The sequence below is a fragment of the Sus scrofa genome, chromosome 8, assembly GCF_000003025.6.
Source record: "Sus scrofa isolate TJ Tabasco breed Duroc chromosome 8, Sscrofa11.1, whole genome shotgun sequence".
Taxonomy (NCBI): domain Eukaryota; kingdom Metazoa; phylum Chordata; class Mammalia; order Artiodactyla; family Suidae; genus Sus; species Sus scrofa.
Genome location: NC_010450.4, coordinates 40,798,161 through 40,818,240, shown reverse-complemented (window position 1 = coordinate 40,818,240; position 20,080 = coordinate 40,798,161). Strand labels below are relative to the sequence as shown.

The 20,080-nt window shown below is 36.9% G+C and overlaps 1 protein-coding gene and 1 pseudogene across 1 annotated transcript in view; one reads left to right on the top strand and one right to left on the bottom strand.

The window, feature by feature from the left end:
- Positions 1-20,080, top strand: part of CHIC2 (cysteine rich hydrophobic domain 2) — a 65,351-nt gene that overhangs the window by 28,475 nt on the left and 16,796 nt on the right. The window lies entirely within an intron of this gene.
- LOC102161838 lies at positions 11,767-18,704 on the bottom strand (annotated as a pseudogene).

The following is a 20,080-nucleotide window of genomic DNA, read 5'->3' as shown; positions in this document are numbered from 1 at the left end:
GTTCAAGAGTAGTGGCGAGAGCCCGGACGTCCTTGTCTTGTTCCTGAGCTCAGCGGGAATTCTTTCAGCTTTTCACCATTGAGAATGATGCTAGCTGTGGGTTTGTCATCTGTGGCCTTTATTATGTTGAGGTAGTTTCCCTCTGTGCCCACTTTCGGAAGGGTTTTTATCAGAAATGGGTGTTGGATTTTGTCAAAGGCTTTTTCTTCATCTATTGAGAGGATCCTATGGTTTTTATTCTTCAGTTTGTTAATGTGGAGCATTACACTGATTTGTGGATATTGCAGAACCCTTGCATCCCTGGGATAAATCCCACTTGATCATGATGTACAATCTTTTTAATGCAATGTTAGATGCGGTTTGCTAGTATTTTGTTGAGGATTTTTGCATCTATGTTCGTCAGTGAAATTGGCCTGTAGTTTTTTTTTTTTGTGGTATCTTTGTCTGGTTTTGATATCAGGGTGATGGTGGTTTTGGGTTTGGGAGTATCCCTTCCTCTGCAATTTTTTGGAATAGTTTCAGAAGGATAGGTATTAGCTCTTTTCTAAATGTTCAATAGAATTCGCCTGTGAAGCCATCTGGTCCTGGACTTTTGTTTGTTGGAAGTTTCTTGGGTTTTTTTTTTTTTTTTTTTTGTCTTTTTGACTTTTTTAGCGCTGTTCCCACAGCCTGTGGAGGTACCCACGCTTGGGGTCGAATTGGAGCTGTTGCCACCGGCCTCCACCAGAGCCACAGCAATGTGGGATCTGAGCCACGTCTGTGACCTATACGATAGCTCATGGCAACGCCGGATCGTCAACCCACTGAGCAAGGCCAGGGATCGAACCCTCAACCTCATGGTTCCTAGTCGGATTTGTTAACCACTGCGCCACAACGGGAACTCCTGGAAGTTTTTTAATCGCTGTTTCAATTTACGTACTTGTGATTGGTCCATTCATGTTTTCTATTTCATCTTGGTTTAGTCTTGGAAGTTTGTAGCTTTCTAAGAATTTGTCCATTTCTTCTAGGTTTTCTGTTTTATTGGCGTACAGTTGCATATAATAGTCTCTTATGATCCTTTGTATTTCTGGAATGTCCGTTGTTACTTCTCCTTTTTCATTTCTAATTTTATTGATTTGAATCCTGTCTCTTTTTATCTTGATAAGTCTGGCTAAGGGCTTATCACTTTTGTTGACCTTTTCAAAGAACCACCTTTTCGTTTCATTGATCTTTTCTATGGTTTTCTTTGTTTCTATTTCATTGATTTCTGCTCTGATCTTTATGATTTCTTTCCTTCTACTAACTTTAGGTCTTCTCTCTTCTCTCTCTTGCTGCTTTAGATGTAAAGTTAGGTTGTTTATTTGAGCCTTTTCTTGTTTCCTGCGGTGGGCCTCTATTGCTGTAACCTTTCCTCTTAGAACGGCTTTTGCTGCATCCCATAGGTTTTGGCGTGTCATATATTTGTTGTCATTTGCTTCTAGGTATTTTTTAATTTCCTCTTTGATTTCCTCAGTGATCCATTGGTTGTTTGGCAGCATGTTGTTTAGTGTCTACCTGTTTGTGTTTTTTGCAGTTTTTTTCTTTTTGTTGATTTCCAGTCATATAGTGTTTTGGTTGGAAAAGATGCTTGATATGATTTCAAGTTTCTTAAAGTTACCGAGGTTTGATTCGTAGCCCAGGATGTGGTCAATCTTAGAGAATGTTCCATGTGCACTGAAGAATGTGTATTCTGTTGCTTTTGGATGGAATGTCGTATAAATATCTGTTAAGTCCATCTGGTCAAATGCTTCATTCAGGGCCTGTGTTCCCTTATTGATTTTCTGTCTGGATGATCTGTCCATTGCTGTAAGTGGGATGTTAATGTCCCCCACTATTATTGTGTTATTGTTGATTTCACTTTTTAAGATTGTTAGCAGTTGCCTTATATATTGTGGAGAACCTATGTTGGGTGTGTGGATATTTAAAATTGTTATATCTTCTTCTTGGATTGATCCTTTGATCATTAGATAGTGACCTTCCTTGTCCCTTAAACTAGTCTTCATTTTAAAGTCTATTTTGTCTGATATGATATGAATATTGCTACTCCAGCTTTCTTTTGATTCCTGTTGGCATGGAATATTTTCTTCCATCCTCTCACTTTCAATTTGTATGTGTCTCCAGAAGTGAAGTGGGTCTCTTGAAGACAGCATATATATGGATCTTGTCTTTGTATCCATTCAGCCAGTCTACGTCTTTTGGTTGGGGCGTTTATTCCATTCACATTTAAGGTAATTATTGATATGTATCTTCTTATTGCCATTTTATTAATTACTTTGGATTTGTTTTTGTTGCTCTTTTTTCTTCCCCTCTCTTGCTCTCTCCTCTTGTGGTTTGATGACTATCTTTAGCATTGTATTTGAGTTGATTTTTCTTATGTGTTTGTGTATCAATTGTAGCTTTTTGGTTTGCAGTTACTCTGAAGTTTTAATATGAGTCTGTATGGAATACAAGATTGTTTTAAGTTGTTGGTCTCTTAATTGCAAGTGCATCTCCAGTGTCTTGCATTTATACCCTCCTCATGATTTCTGATTTTGGCACCATAATTGTGCATGGATGATTTCATATCTTTACTGTATATATACCTTTACTGGCGAGCTTTGTCATTTGTGGTATTTTTGTTTCTGGTTGTGGCCTTTTCTTTTCTGTCTGGAGAAGTTCCTTTAGTATTTGTTGTAAGCCTGGTTTAGTGTTGCTGAATTCTCTTAGCTTTTGCTTATCTGTGAAGCTTTTGTTTTTTTCTTCAAATCTGAATGAGAGCCTTGCTGGGTAAAGTCATCTTGGTTGGAGGTTTTTTCCTTTCATCACGTGAAGTATATCATGCCACTCCCTTCTGCCCTGCAGAGTTTCTGCCGAAAAGTCTGCTGATAACTGTATCGGGGCTTCCTTGTATGTTATTTGTTTCTTTTTTTTTTTTTCGTCTTTTGTCTTTTTTTTTTTGTTGTTGTTGCTATTTCTTGGGCCGCTCCCTCAGCATATGGAGATTCCCAGGCTAGGGGTTGAATCAGAGCTGTAGCCACCGGCCTACGCCAGAGCCACAGCAACTCGGGATCCGAGCCACGTCTGCGACCTACACCACAGCTCATGGCAACGCCGGATCGTTAACCCACTGAGCAAGGGCAGGGACCGAACCCGCAACCTCATGGTTCCTAGTCGGATTCGTTAACCACTGCGCCGCGACGGGAACTCCTATTTGTTTCTTTTCCCTAGCTGCTTTCAAGATTTTCTCTTTGTCTTTAATTTTGGTCAGTTTGATTAATACCTGTCTCGGGGTGTTCCTCTTTGGGTTTATTTTAAGTGGTACTTGTTGTGCTTCCTGGATTTGAGTGAATGGTTTCTTTCCCATGTTAGGGAAGTTTTTGACTATTATCTCTTGGAATATTTTTTCTGTCCCCTTCTCTCTCTTTTCTCCTTCTGGCACCCCTATAATACAGATTTGGTGTGTTTAACGTTGTCCCAGAGTTCTCTGAGACTTTTCATTTGTTTTCAATGTTTTTTCTCTTTTCTGTTCCACATCAGTGATTTCCACTAGTCTCTCCTCCACCTTGCTTCTGCCTCCTGTATTCTGCTGTTAGCTGCTTCTAATGAATTATTTATTTCAGTTATTGTATTTTGCATCTCTTCTTGCTTAAGTTTTATATCCTGTATTTCTTTGCTCAGTGTTTTCTGTAACCTATCCATCTTTATCTCCAGTTTATTTCCAATGTCTTGCATCATCTTCAGCATCAACAGTATAAAGTTTTTTTCCTGGAGGCTGAGAATCTCCTGATCACTTAGTTGTTTTTCTGGGGTTGTTTTCTTTCTCCCGTACCTGAGTTATAGTTCTCTGTCTTTTCCTTTGCATAGGTTTTTGGTTTGGTGACCTTTTTACAGATAATAGAGTTGTAGCCTCTCTCACTTCTGATGTCTTGCCCCCCTTGGGACTGAAGTTGGTAAGGGGGCTTGTTGTAGGCTTCCTGATAGGAGGGACTGATGCCTGCCCACTGGTAGGTGGAGCTGATTCCTATTGCTCTGGTGGGTGGGACTTTGTCTCTGGATGAGATTAGAGGCAGCTGTGTGCTTGGGTGGTCTTTAGGCAGCCTGGGTGGGGCTGTGATCCCACCTGGATTGTTGTTTGCCCTGGGGCTTCTCAGTGCTGATGGGTGGGGCCAGATTTTCCCAAAATGGCCACCTCCAGAGAAAGGCAGACTGATGAACATTCCCAAGAGCTTTGCTTCCAATGTCCTTTCCCCACAACAAGCCACATTCACCCCTGTTTTCCCAGGAGGTCCTCCAAGAACTACAGTCAGGTCTGACCCAGATTCCTATGGAGACCATGCTTTGCCCTGGAACCCCAATACATGTGAAAGTCTGTGTGCACCTTTTAAGAATGGGGTCTCTGTTTCTCCCAGTCACGTGGAACTTCTACATACAAGCCCCACTGGCCTTCAGTGCCAGAAGCTCCAGGGGCTCTTTCTTCCAGTACCAGATCCCCACGTGTGGGATTTTGGTATGGGGCTCAGAACTCTCACTTCTGTAGGTGAGTCTCTGTGATACACTTACTTTCCAGTCTGTGGGGCTTCCCACCCAGAAGGTATGGGGTTGCTTATATTGTGTAATCACCCCTCGCCTACCTCTTGATGTGACCTCTTCTTTGTCTTCTGGAGTAGGATATCTTTTCAAAGTTTCCAGTCCATTTGGTAGAAGTTTGCTCAGCATTTGGTTGTAATTTTGTTTTTTTTTTTTTTTGTCTTTTGTCTTTTTGTCTGTTGTTGTTGTTGATGTTGTTGTTGCTGTTGTTGCTATTTCTTGGGCCGCTCCCGCGGCATATGTAGGTTCCCAGGCTAGGGGTCGAATCGGAGCTGTAGCCACCGGCCTACGCCAGAGCCACAGCAACACGGGATCCGAGCCGCGTCTGCAACCTACACCACAGCTCACGGCAACGCCGGATCGTTAACCCACTGAGCAAGGGCAGGGACCGAACCCGCAACCTCATGGTTCCTAGTCGGATTCGCTAACCACTGCGCCACGACGGGAACTCCTAATTTTGTTGTTTTTAGAAGTGAAGTTGAGCTCCAGTCCTTCTATTCCATGATCTTAATCCTGTCTCTCTGTAGATGTCCTTTTATCTTCATTTTTTTTAAGGGCTGTAGGTGTAGCATATAGTTATACTTTTTAATATCCCTTTAGTTTCTTTGAACATAAATACACTTAATTAAAAATTATTTTATTATAGTTGATTTACAATGTTCTGTCAATTTCTGCTGTACTACACTTAATTGATTAATTAATTTTTTGTTTTTTAGGGCTGCTCCTGCTGCATATGGAGGTTCCCATGCTAGGAGTCCAGTCAGAGCTGCAGCTGCCAGCCTATGCCATACCCACAGCAACACCAGATCCAGGCTGTGTCTGTGACCTACACCGCAGCTTGTGGCAATACCATGTCCTTAACCAGCTGAGCAGGGCCAGGGATTGAACCTGCACCCTTATGGATACTAGTTGGCTTCGTTTCTGCTGAGCCACAATGGGAACTCTTCCTTTTATAATCTTGAGGAAGTTTTATTCTGATAGTTTGTAGAGAGTTTTTATCAAATAGTTTGTGTTAAATTTTGTCAAATACCTTTTTTGCTTCTGTTTTTGTTTATTTGTTTTTAATTTATAAATAGGAATTGATTGAATTTTTGGCTATTAAACCAATCTTACATTCCTAGAACGAACCTCACTTTGCCATGTCTATTTTTCTTTTAATATTTTTGTTGTACTTGATAGACTGTAATTTTGTTTAGAAGTTTTACAGATGTGTTCATGAGTGATATTTTTCTGTAGTCTTTTTGTACTGTCTGATTTTGGCACTAGGGCAGTGATAGCCTCACAAAATGAGTTGCAAAGTATTTACTCCTCTTCAGTTTTCTGGAAACGTTTGTGCATTATTTCTTCCTATATTTTAGAATAATTCACCCATGAAGCCATCAGGATCTGGAGTTTTCTTTGTTGAAATTATTTAAACTACAAATTCAATTTCTTTAATATATATGGGACTTTTCAGGTTGCACGTTTTATCTTTGTCTTTTTAGGGCCACACCTGCGCCATATGGAGGTTCCCAGGCTAGGGGTCCAATTGGAGCTGTTGCTGCCAGCCTATGCTAGAGCCATAGCAGTGCCAGATCCGAGCCGTGTCTGTGACCTACACCACAGCTCACGGCAACGCCATGATCCTTAACCCACTGAGTGAGGCTGGGGATCGAACCCGCAACCTCATGGTTCCTATTTGGATTCATTTCCACTGTGCCACAAAGGGAACTCTGCATATTTAATCTTGCTTGAGCTTCATAGTTTCTGTTTTTCAAGGAATTTGTCCATTTTATCTAAGTTGTCGAATTTTTATACAGTTCATAATACTCTATTGTTTTTTTTTTTTACATATTTAAATACTTAGTATAGTTATGTAAAAATTTAGACATCCATTGCTATCACATATGCATATTAAGAAATGTATGGGTTCTTATAGAAATTTACATACATAATTAATAATTAATGTTAGTCATTTTGCCTCAAATTCAACATCTTTCAAACCATAGGTAATATTTTCTTTAAATTTTGGCATAAATTTTGAATATAGAACCCACAGAGAATCTTACGTAACCCGACACTCAACAAAATCAAGTTTTATTTGTTTAGAGGTTCTAGATATTTTCAAAGGCACATAAAATATTTGTTTTAAAAGTTAAAAACTTGTGGCGATCATTTTGTACTGTAGATATACTGAATCCCTATGTGGTGCTCCTGGAACTAACACAGTGTTTAGGTTAATTCTACATCAATTAAAAATAAAGCAAAAAAAAATAAAAAATAAAACACTGCACGTAAGCCCCATAGAAGTGTGTTTCATTTAAAGAAAGCCACAACAGAATCATGGCTCACTGAAATATTATTTGCATTACAAAAGGACCCTTCACTCCATAAAAGGAGTTGTCTGAACTCCATTAAATGACAACCCTTCAAAAAAAAAACCCAAAACCAAAAAAAAAAACCCTCCGAAAAACAAAATCAGAACATTTACAAAGGATCATGGGGTTGTCTGGCCATGCCTGTGGCAGGGGGAAGTTCCTGGGCCAGGGATGGAACCCGTGCCACAGAAATGACCCGAGCCATAGCAGTGACAATGCTGGATCCTTAATCTGCTGAGCCACCAGGGAACTCCAACAAGAATTGTATTTTTGATACCCTTATATCTATTCTTTTATTATTTGTAACATTTCTTGTGATATCACCTCTCACATTGCTAAAATTGTTTTTTCCCTTTTCTTTTTCTCTTTTTTTTCAGACCATTCTGGCTAGAGTTTTATTACTTTTATTAATTTAGCAATCACCTTTTGATTTTATTACTTCCATTGATTTAATGATTAATATTTCAGAAGTTTCACTCTATTACTCTTTTCCTTTCTTCTTACTCTGGGTTTAATTTATTCTTTTTCTAGTTTTTTAAGGTAGAATCAAAGGCTGTTGATTTGAGATCCTTCTGGTCATTATGTTACAAATTCCCTTTCTGAGTACTGCTCTAGTTGTATTGCCCCAAACTTAATACTTGATATGGACTATCTGCAGATTTTTGGAGTTCTTTGTAGCACTTTTCTTTCTGGTACTGTCTGTGGCTACTAGGTGCCTTGTTCTCCTCAAATCCTTAGCTCTGTGTCCTTAACTCAGGGAGTCACCTGGCTTTGTGCTCTCCCTCCATTTGCTGTGGCCTGGAAGCTCTCTTACATCAATCTTGGGAAATTGTAGGGCCTTTCTCATTCATTTCTGGTCTGTCAGGAATTCTGGTCTTTTGTTGTCTTGTCCATTGTCTTGAAAACAGTTTCATATGTTTTGGGTTTTTTTGTTGCTGTTGTTTGTTTGTCTTGGGTGGTTTCAGGCCAGAGGGTACATATGGTGCCTATTGGTAATCTTTGCTGAAAATGAAAGTCTGAATGACCTGTTCTTATAGAAGCTTTTTGACATATATCTACTTTGCTGAGAATAGAAAGACATATTAATGCTATACTCAAAAGAGCATATGGATATTTGGCTAGGTAAGTACAGAGATAGTTTAGGTTTTTAAGTACTTGTATTTCTCATGAAGTAGCTCTAATAACAGAAGACAATAAATATGTGTCTTTAGGGTCTAGAAATATGAAGTAGCTACCTACAGTTATGAATTATATTTGAGTCTTAAAAAACGCTATGTGCAGACATTCATTTGATTTTCACATTCTATATAACATTTATTTTAATAGGCAGTGTTTAAAAGGATTTATTGAATAAAGTTGATATTCTTGGAATATAAGCATATTTGTCTTATGAAATTGCTGGTTGTAACTGCCATTTCTTTTTGCTGCTAGTATGCCATTCTCTGGAAATTACTTTATTCATGAATTCAATTAATATTTCTAAAGCTGCACTGTGGGCTTGGTACTGTTTTAGATGCCATTTAGATACTATTTAGAGGTTATGTGTTTCTTAAAAGATAAAAGGCAATGAGGTAATGACAAATAGTAATAATGCTTGGAAAATAAGACAGGAAACCCCAATCTTTTAGAAGGTTCTTTCTAAGAGCATGTGGCACTTATAAGCAAATGAAATGCTTCAGCTTCATTAAATACATTTTATGGCATGTACTTTGCAAAAGCTTATTTTTGTTGATATTTTTGTTTATACTTTGCTTCTTACTTGTGTATTAATTGTAGTATTATAGTTTCAAAAATTGATGTCTAAGTAAATGAAGTACTTATGACTTGTATTGCTTTCAGCCTGGCTCATTTATTGAGGAAACAAGTTTCATGATTTCTTTTTTTTTTTTTTTTTTTTGTCTTTTTGTCTTTTGTTGTTGTTGTTGCTGCTATTTCTTGGGCCGCTCCCGCAGCATATGGAGGTTCCCAGGCTAGGGGTTGAATCGGAGCTGTAGCCACCGGCCTACACCAGAGCCACAGCAACGCGGGATCCGAGCCGCGTCTGCAACCTACACCACAGCTCACGGCAACGCCGGATCGTTAACCCACTGAGCAAGGGCAGGGACCGAACCCGCAACCTCATGGTTCCTAGTCGGATTCGTTAACCACTGCGCCACGACGGGAACTCCAAGTTTCATACTTTCATTCTGTTGTGTTCTAGCATGTTTTGGTTTGTTTTGGTTTGTTTTCCATCCTAAAGTAACTATTAGTTTCAGTCTTCTGAAATTTTGCATATGTGTGTGTGTGTGTGTGTGTGTGTATATAATTTCCCAATTTTAGTGATTTTATGGACTTTGTTTATATATATGCCCTCAGCCATATCCTTTCTGACTAAAAAACCTTAAGTTTGATAGTGTTTAAACACCATCTTCTTAATCTTGTGAGTTGTCTTTCCTCTTAGTTTTAGTGCTTTAATCTGTCTCTTACATATCATGACCAAAATTGCAGGGCTTTCTAGAAGTGCTCCTGTATGGATTTGTTGTAAATAGTGTATATTTTCATTTCCTTTATACTATATTGTATTTAGTCCTATATCAGGGAATTATTTCTTTAGGAATAGGTGAGTAGGTGGCAATGTGTGGTAGCTGGGACCTGCATTTTGGTGCAAGAAAACTGGTTTGGAAAAACTAAAACTCCATTTTTTTCTCTCTAAGATTGGGTTAATCTCTTCCTTGTAGTGTTGTTTTAAAAATTAGAGCAAGTGCATGTAGAGTATGTAGTATAGTATTTTGGCTATAGTTGTGCTTAGTTGCTATTAATATCATTATTTAATTATTATTCTTCCCAGTGACTGTCTTGTTAATTGCTATGTCCTCAGGGCCTCTCATGGTGTCTCTCATCTACTTTGTGTTCAATAACTATTTGCTGGGTGAATGTACTTTTCGGCTTTTGAATTTCTTGAAGAGTAAGATCATAATATTTTAGAAGATATGGTCCTCACCATTCAAAACAAGATTCCCAAGTAAATAAAAGCATCTTGTCTTTTTTTTTTTTTTTTTTTTAATGGCCACACTAACAGCATATGGAAGTTCCCAGGTCTGGGATTGAATCCAAGCCACAGCTTTGACCTATGCCAGATCCTTTAACCCACTTTGCTGGGCTGGGGATTGAACCTGCATCTGTGCAGTGACCCAAGCTGCTGCAGTTGGATTCTTAACCCACTGCAACGCAGCTGGAACTCCAAGCATCTTGTCTTTTAGAGTAAATAACAGACTTTTTCTGCAGAGGCATTGTGATAAAGTTTAAAAGATAGCAAATCACTGTTTAAGCTGAGTGACTTCAAGAAAGTCACTTAAAACCTCTCTGAGCCTGGATTTTCACCACCCCTACTTTCTTTTTCTCTTTTTCTCTTCTCAAAAAATGCGAGGCAGGCTGATCTCTCCAGATACTCTCTAGCCCTGAAAAATCTGTAATTCTTTGAAAACTGAGCTGTGTAGGTCTATAAAATATCTATTTCCAAGCTCTAAGTAAAGAAGTTTTCAATATTGATTTTTATTTCAAATCTAAAGAATTAACATTTTAGTAAAAAAAATTTTTTTTAGTTTTTCTTTTGCTATTTTAGCTTCTCTGAGGGTTTTTAGATAATTGCTATTTAGGTTTGAAATTTTGATTTTAAAAAAGGCTACTGTATTTTAAGTTGTAGCATGCTTAGATTTACTTCCATACCTTTTCTCTCAACCTCAGGTTTAGTTATCCAATAATTTTGAGTTACTTTGTTTGGGGTATAGTAGGAGTGGAGAATCTAAATGGGAGAGGTCAGGAATAGAGAGTTTTGATGGAGAATGTAGCCTCGTAAGACTTAAAGGAATTCAAGGGAAAGTGAACCTGAAGAATCATAACCAGAAAGCTACAAATATTTGTATGTGTGAGGAATTTGAAATATACTTACTAAGTGATACTGACAGTATTAGAAGTTACCTAGAACTTTCAGAACTCTCATTTACTCTGTGTTTGGAATTTGAGCAGTTGTAGTCAGTAGCTCTGAATCTTAAGATGAGAATGGTAGTGAACATTTGGATGAAGAATTACATAAGAAAAATGCTTCTAATATATTGTAGCTAATGAAAGCAGAACAAGCATATTCATGAACTTTTTGTGAAGGGGGGTCTTGAAGAGTTTCTGGCAAACAAGGGAAGATCAATAAGTGGCAGTCATTATTGATTGAAGATAGAGGAGAATCAATGATAACTTTTTAACAAAGAATGCTATCCAATTGCTTTATTTCTATAAATATAACATTTATAAGGGCTTGCTTATGTTCAAGATGAGTAGTTACCTATGAAACCTATTATAAACAATGCCATAAACCCAATCGTAGCTTCCAAAAATTTACTCCTTTCCTCCCATTCTTTTTTGTGTAAGTATGTGATAACATTTAACAAAGGAGCTACCCTGTGCATTTTCCCCCCAGCTTTATTAAGATGCAGTTGATATATAACATTGTGTAAATTTAAGGTGTACAACATGATGATTTGATACGCATATATATTGCAAAACCTATGCATTCATTCTAAGTTTTACAACAATCCTTTATGGTAAATGTCATGATAACATCTAATACTTATTGCGGGTTGTTTTTTTTTTTTTTTTAAAAACATTTGTCCCTAATACTTTATTGGTAACCAAAAGGCCTGCACCCAGCTATGTGCATTCCAGGGAAGGGGGACACCATTCACCAGCTCCCAGCTAGGAGCTTGAAAAGGCCTTGACCTAGCCCTCTAGGATTATGGACTGTGGAGTCTTAAGGGGCTGGTCTGGCCTCACCTGGGTCGGTACAGGGCACCGAGGCAGGGTGCACAGATAGAGGCCAGAAGCCCAAGCTTACCATCCATCTGCCAGCCTAGTTGTGTTTGGAGAAATATTTCTTGCTGTCGCCCATGTTGGGCTTGATTGTGTCACTGCCTGGCTTCCAGCCAGCAGGACAGACTTGAAGGCTTGGATCAGCTACAGAGCTTCAGAGCTTCATCCACGGAGTGTCCCACAGGCAAATCATTGACCATGATCTGGCAAAGGACACCCTTGCGGTGGATGATAAAAAGGCCCCTGTAGGCGATATCTTCATCGTCCTTTGGCACTCCATGGTCAGGGGACAAGTTTCTGGTTACATCAGCCAGCAGGGGGATGTTCAGGGGGCCCAAGCCTCCCTCCTTCCGGGGGGTGTTGATCCAAGGCAGGTGGGTAAACTGAGAGTCGACGGAGACACCCAGCACCTCGCAGCCTAGGTTGTGGAACTCCTCAGCTCAATTCCTGAAAGTGATATGTGTGGGGCATACAAAGATGAAATCCAGCGGGTAAGAAAAGAGGACCAAGTACTCCCTTTGGAGTCAGAAAGCTTCTCCTCCTTGAAGGCGCCATTCCCCACAGCAGTGGCCTGGAATTCTAGGGTGGGCTTTCCTATGTGCTGGTTGCCAGACCCATGACAGAAAGCTGCGTGGACAAGGGTGGGACACACCTACAGCGAGTCTCGAGTACTCCATTTCTCCAGGCCCCATCTAATAATTATTAAGTGTTCACTATGCCAGCTACTGAGTTAATTGATTTACTTGTACTGTCGTTCATTCTTCTCCAAATTCCATGAATAGGCATTCATGTTTAGGGCTGCCCCCGTGCCATATAGAAGTTCCCAGACCAGGGGTCAAATTAAAGCTGCAGCTTCTGGCCTGTGTCACAGCCTCAGCAACGCCAGATCCGAGCTGCATCTGTGACCTATACCACAGCTCATGGCAACACCAGATCCATGACCCACTGAGTGGGGACAGGATTTGAACCCACATCCTCATAGATACTAGTTGGGTTCATTACTATTGAACTATCAGGGGAACTCCATATTATTCCTATTTTAAGGATGAGAAAACTGAGGTTCTGAAGTTAAATAGTCTATTTGAGATCCCACAGTCTCTAAAGCTAAGCCATATTAGAACCTCAAGCATGCTACAAATCTCATGCTTTTTTTTCAATTATTTGATAAGAATATAAAATCATGCTATTTTTTAATGAGTTATAATTCAGTTTTATACCTAGAAGCAAGGGATTTTAGAGGTTTGGAAGAAACTTAAAAGATCATTACTTCACAAATTAGGAAATTTGTCCATAGGATGTTGTTTATCCATTTGTTTTATAAATGATAACAGTGTTCAAGCATTTTATGTCAGCTTTTGCAATATTTTATTTTATTTTTTTCAGCAGATTTTTAGCTTTCCAGTTATTTTTCCCTAATATTTAAACAAATTCATATTTCTTAAAAATACAAACTCACAGTAAAGAAAGGAGGTTATAAAAGAGGTAAAGATGCAGGAAAACAGAATATTTTATTCATATTTTGTTACAAAATTCCATTTGGTAACCTTCTGCTTTATAACAACAAAAATCAACATCTCTGTCTTTGAAAAATCATCAGGTTCTCACTTCCTAATAAATAAGTACACATTCCTGGTAGGTTTTTTTTTTTTTTAATGTTACTATACACTTCCTTGAAACTTGTATATTTACTCTTAGAGAGATTGAGCATGTCATGTATTGAGTTAATGCAGTGTAGGAAGGACAGGGGACTCTAACTGAAGGTAGAGTTGGATTTTCTATATCTACCCCTAGGTGTTCAGTTTGTAGTTTCTTGCCCCTTCTTCAGTATCTCTCACATTATAAAATACAGGATAAGGAAATAGGTTTAACCTCTTTGAAGTCTTATTTCCATTGCTGTGGAAAAGGGATTGCTCTGGTTTCCTATTTCTTGGGTATGATCTTGTTGATGTTCGATTGAGGCCCTGTCTCATCTCCTCTCCTCAAAAGGCTGTGTCCTTAGGATATTTTGAGTTGGACTTTTGAGCCTTCATCTAATGTAGGTTTAAGTTTTTTGAAGGGAAGACCAATCATGAGTTTGTTGCCAATCCTTCTCCCACTCACAGCATTTTTGTCTCTTAAGTACTGGGAGACTAGGAGTAATATTTCTCTGCTTTTTTTGGCTTGGTGCCCCACTTTTCCATACAGCCCAAGAATTCACTAATGTCTCTAGGGGAAACTGGCTTTGCATTTTAGGATACATCTCATTTCCAGTCCATTGGGCCAGACTGTACAATCTATGAAAGCTCTCTTGATTTCCCCAAAAGAGTAGCACTGGTTGTGCCAAGCCTGATTCTTAACTGACCCCTTGAATCACAAAGACAGAAAATGGCCAGTATATAATTATCAAATGATTTAGAAAGGACTCTTTCTTTTCTAAAGAAATTCCTTTCTGGATTTTATTTCATCTAGCCTTTATTGCTTCCACTGATTTCTGATATTTTAAAAAATAATTCTTTTCTTTTTCAATTTATGCATTTCTATTTGTGATGGGAATGTTGGCTTGAATGTTGATATGCTACCCAGAAATATATGTCTCCAATTGCCTTTACTTTACATAAAGATTTATGTTGTTTTGCATGTTGGGAGGGAAAGAATGGTGTTATTGTTACTATCTTGTTCTTTAACTTAAAAAAAAATGTTTTTCATATTTGGAATTGAAGAAATTATATTTTAAGGACATTGTATTCATCTTATGTTTTTGCCATGAGTGGAAGGATTTACAAATTGATGTCACTTAATTAAGTAAAGATACATATGCTCACTGATCCCAAGTAGAAAGAGCATTAGATTTAAAGTTTAGAGATCGAAACTTGAAAGTCCTGTCATTACCCTTACTAGTTGTGTGACCTTGGACAAACCATTTAATTTCTATAAGTCTGTGTACTTAGTCTGTAAAATGGAAATACATCTCAATTCATGTTTTATTGAACAAAGCGAGGTATAAACAAAAACAAAATATATTTTGGATATATCTCATGAAGATTTAATAGAGTAAAATGACTATTTCCTAGACCTTTGAACCAGAGAGTATTTGAGCTGGAGAAAATTTTGTTGTAGATTACGTTGGCTGTTCAAGGCTGATAACCTAGTTAGTAGCTTAAGATACCTTGAATGTCATAGCATGTTATTCTACAAGTTACAAATTCTTGGAGCGATCATGATGTTGAAGGCCATTCAGATCCCATCTCCACCATTTCCTAGAGTGGCTTTAAGTTTCTCAACCTCACTAAGATGCAATTTTCATATGTAAAATAAATTATACAAGCTGCCTTATAGGTTGATTATGAAGATTAAATAATGTAACAGAAGGAATACACATAGCATAGGGTCAGATCCCAAATGAGGACCAACTGATACTATTTGTGTGTGTGTGTCTGTCTTTTTATGACCGTACCTGTGGTGGCAGGCTAGGGGTTGAATTGAAGCTGCAGCTGCCAGCCTACAGCAATGCAGGATTTGAGCTGCATCTGTGATCTAGGTTGCACCTTGCAGCAAGGCCAAATCCTTAACCCACTGAGTGAGGCCAGGGGTCTAATCTGCATCCTCATGGATACTAGTCAGGTTCTTAAACCACTGAGCCACAATGGGAATTCCAACAGATATTTTTTACTCCTTTTTGTTTCTCTAGTTGTCCATTGTAATCAATCAGCAGGTAGGAGTTCCCTCTGTGGCACATTGGGTTTAGGATTTGGCATTGCCACAGCTGCTGCATAGGTCAAAGCTGCTGCTTGGATTTGATTCCTGGCCTGGGAATTTGCATATGCTGTGAGTGCGGTTGGTCCTAGCCAGTGATTCTTCCTTGTGTAATTAATATAGGTTTTTAAAACCCCTAGTAGTAATAGGTTTGATTGCATTTGCTTAGGGAAATTCACTTGTCTTTATGAATAATTTTTCTAATTTTCTGCTGTAATCGAACTCAGTTTTAGTGTTTTGAGATATTATCGTATTTTTTGAAATATTCTCAGAGGTTTGTGGATAACCCCTTAAAATTGTGTGCAGCATTGTATATATTGGTACATAAATGCTTTTTTCATCATTCACAAAGTAGTCAGAGTAACCTTAAAAAGTTAAGAACCATTAGCATATGTCATAAATTCTTGATCAAATTTGTATTCAAGCTTACCTCATTTAAGATTAGTACCTGTTAAGTCACTGCTCAGTACTACATTCAGAGGACATTTTTGATACACAAAATCCACAGTGGTTTAGCTTATCTTCATCTATAAATAGTACTTGTAACAAATAGTATGAAAAGGATTGTTTCAAATACATTTTGGTGGATTTTTAGTTTATCTAGATTACTTAAGATTACTTAAAAGCTAATATTATGTGAAATTTTTAAAAGGGCGCTTTAAGTACAGGAAGGGAATTTGTTTAAAAATCTTTTTGAGAAATCTAATCATATTCTAGTTTGTCTTTTGGTGAACCTAGATTTTTTTTATGTATCATAATACTGAGATATGCCATTTAATTTTCTGTATATAACTATAAGATTTATATAAATCTGGAACAGAAGTGAATCAAGTAGTTTTTTAAGTTTATATTTAAAATTTTATGATTTCCTTCTAATGACTTATAACTAAGAACATTTCGTTTCACTCATTGTAATGATTTTAATTTGCATAGATGTCAAAAGGGAAGCATAGTTCTTATTTAAAAAATACTTTAAAAATACGTACAAAGCATTATTCTAGTTAAAGCTTAAAGCTTAATTAAAGCATTATAAATGTAGTTAAAAATTAAAACTTGTTTTAAATAAGAAACTGAACATTTGAAATTGTACTTTGGTCTTCTGTGATGTTATGAATAAGTCCTTTTCAAAAAAGCTTTACTGAACTTTTACAAATAGTTATTAGTGAGATTCTATTTATACATTTTGTTAACATATTTCAGCATCTTTATGTTCTAAAGACTGGTAAGAGTGTTATTTCTTTGGGGAAAATTCAGAGAAATACTGTTACAGCATCCATTTAACATTTTTCCTTTGGTTTTGAGTACTGTAAAATCCTTGAGATTTCTGTAGATTTTGTAAGGAACTTCTAGAAAACCTCTTCTTTGAAAAACCACTTTTTCAGACAATTGATTGTGAGTAAATGAATCATTGGTAATGAGCGTACTGTTAAGTACTAGTGGTAGCAAAGTAGGGAAGTGATACATTGAAGATTTTCTGAATGATTCCTTATTGATCTGAAAGATTTGTATCTAGTGGCAGATAATTTGTTTATAGGGAATAATAATTTATTCCTTATAAAGTTATGATATTTATAAAAAATTACAAAAATGCTTCTTATTAGTCAAATTTGAATTTTCAGAATACCCTGAATTTCAATTGCAGTAGCTTACTAGGTGTTTCATATGTATTTGACTATTGTAAGCTTACTTTAGATGCTTTTTTGGAAATTTATAGTGATACATCATTACTAATGTTAATTATTTATTGATTAGCTATTTTGTGAATTGTCCAGGCCATTTGACCTCTTGCAGTTTTCATATCTTGACTTAATTTCCACAATTCTACCAGAAATTTAAAAGGAACCACAGAAAGCCAAATTTCCTATCCTGCTGTTACTGTACTTGTTACTCAAGTTGTCTATTTAATACATAAGTTTTTTATAATTGAAATGAAATTTTTGAATCTATTTTCACTTAACATTGCTGAATGGCTATATTAGACATAGTTTTCCAGTGAGAAAAATATAATTAGCAAATGAGGAAAAGTGTGAATAAAAAAATTAAAGGGAGGTCTGTGATCAGGGTAGAAGTCCAGATGCTTAGAACAATCCTTTTCCCAAGTTAGTTGACATGATGTTATTCTTATAAAAAAAACTTATCTTATTTTGATTACATGATGTGGATTGGTGATCTTGGTCCTTTTAATTAAGGATAAGAATCCATGATAAAAATTAGATTTTTCGATGATCATCGTATACAGAAGGACTGAGGATTCATTGGTTAAGAACCGCTAACCTGTCCTCTTGCCCCTAGGGTGTGAGCACTGAAAGGGATTAAGGCCCACTGTAGGGAAGCTTGCACGGAAGCCTGCACTGCCCTTTCCCCTGTTCTTTCAGTTAAATAGAAGATTTTCAGTTCCCATGACTATCAATCTGGTGCTTTTCACAAGCACCAAATTCTTTTAAGAAAATTAAGATGACTTATTTTTAGAAATCTATTGGCCTAGGATACTGCAAGATGATTCTTTTGGTATTTCATCTTGACAGATCCTATACATACTGTTTTTTTCTGATGGATATTAGTTTGTTTTAATTTATGTTAAATTTGTTGATAAATATAGACTTTTAAAAATCAAGGACACATTTTTATGTGGTTGGTTTTTTTTTTTGTCCATTAGTAATTATAGAGTTTGGCAGTGTTGAATCTTATATTTCATTAGAAGTAGCTATCTGACAACCATGTGGACATAAACTCTTAACTTTTCTTTCTAGATTACTGCGATAATAAGGTGCTTTCTCTTAAAAGTTTAAAGGCCTTTAAATAGCTTTTGTAAATGCTAAAGCGTTGTGTATTTTTTCAATATCTGCCAAATTGGTACTGTATTTAATCTGAAAATATCTTTTGATTTTGTTAACTAAAAATAATTGCAAAGTAAGTATTAAACATTCTCAGTAGTTAAAGCTTTTTTTTTTTCCATTTAATTTGAGCTTTTGTTGTTACTAACAAATAATTTGTGGCACAGTTTCTTTTCTTTCTTTCTTTCTTTCTTTCTTTCTTTCTTTCTTTCTTTCTTTCTTTCTTTCTTTCTTTCTTTCTTTCAATGACTGTTACAATCTATATACTTGTCACCTTAGTGTGCTAGAAATGTTCCACTCAGATCAAGGGTTCCTTTCTGGTTTTGTATGTTCTCACCTGCTCCTCACTGTAAATCATTGAGATGTCAAGTGCAATGATTAATTAAGCTGCACGTGCAAGTGCTTTTTTTTCCTTCACCTGTCAAGCAGGAAAGAAGTCTTATAGCAAGATTAGATGATGCTAATTCGCAGCTATTACTCCAGATTGTCAAGTGCGAGGAAATATTTTATATTTACATGCTTATTTAGAATATGGCATACTACAGTTTTGTTTGGTTTAGAATTCTTAAATATTGTAAGATACAATTATTCTATCAAACCCTATCATTAAACTCCCAATTAGAGGCAAAGGAAAAAGCCTAAATTTCTGCATAAATATTTTGGAATTTAAGGTTCACACTTTATAATTAACATTACCTTTTATTCAAGTCCTAGTAGTTGATTTGAATTATTTATAGTAAATATTTTAAGTGTCTAAATTGATGTGTATGTGTCATATACACCATTAAATCCATTCATAATAATATTTGTTAATATAGTATGGGATTAAATTTGTAATGAAATGATTGTGGTAACTATACTTTTTTCTTTGACTAATGAATGTAATGTAAAACTTTTAATTTTCATACATTAATATGAAACAACAGACATGGAGAGCTTGTTCTCCCCACCCTAGTTCTTTCATACCCCCTGCCCCCTTTTTAAACCATCAGTAAAAGTAAAACCTCAAATTGTATAGTAATCTTAATCTATTATTAAAAGGTCCTAGAAAGGAAGATTACAAGGTAGATTCAGGTTTTGAATCGGTTTTGCCATTGGTTTAGCAGCGGGTGGGCAGGCAGATGCCTGCTCAGAGTAGAACCTATTGCCATTTTTCACCATTGATAGAGTAGCCTTTCAGAGTCAATGAGCTCTGTCAATGTGAGCTTGTCAAGGCTACAACTTCATAGACCTGAGAGGCGGTTTGAGAGGTCAGCCCTTTTCAGGTTCGCTGTGATGCAAATGAACTTTAATGCTTAAACAACTATTGGAATTTTTATGTCTGCTCCTTGTTCTTTTTTCTTCACAAAGTCATTGACGAGACATTCAGTGCTTTTTAAATTGGAAGTTGCATTGTGCTAAAGACCTAGTACAGATTTACGGAGGGCTGAAAGCAGTTAGATCATGTTCTTTTCATGGTGCGATTAGAATCAAATCGATTTCCCTACAGCCTTCAGCATTCAGATGGCAATTTTAACAAAGCTTGGGGGCTAGACAAGGGACAAAACGACTGAACTGAATGTTAATTACACTCTGCAGCCTTATTTTCTTTTGATTTGGGGCTGACTGGCAACTAAATTAACAAAAAGTGTGACCATAACTGCTGCCCTATTTTCATTTAAAAGGAGAGCTGCCTCTAAAAGGCTATCTTTACAAAGAAACAAGTGAGGTCTGCTGATCATTGTTAACAAGGGC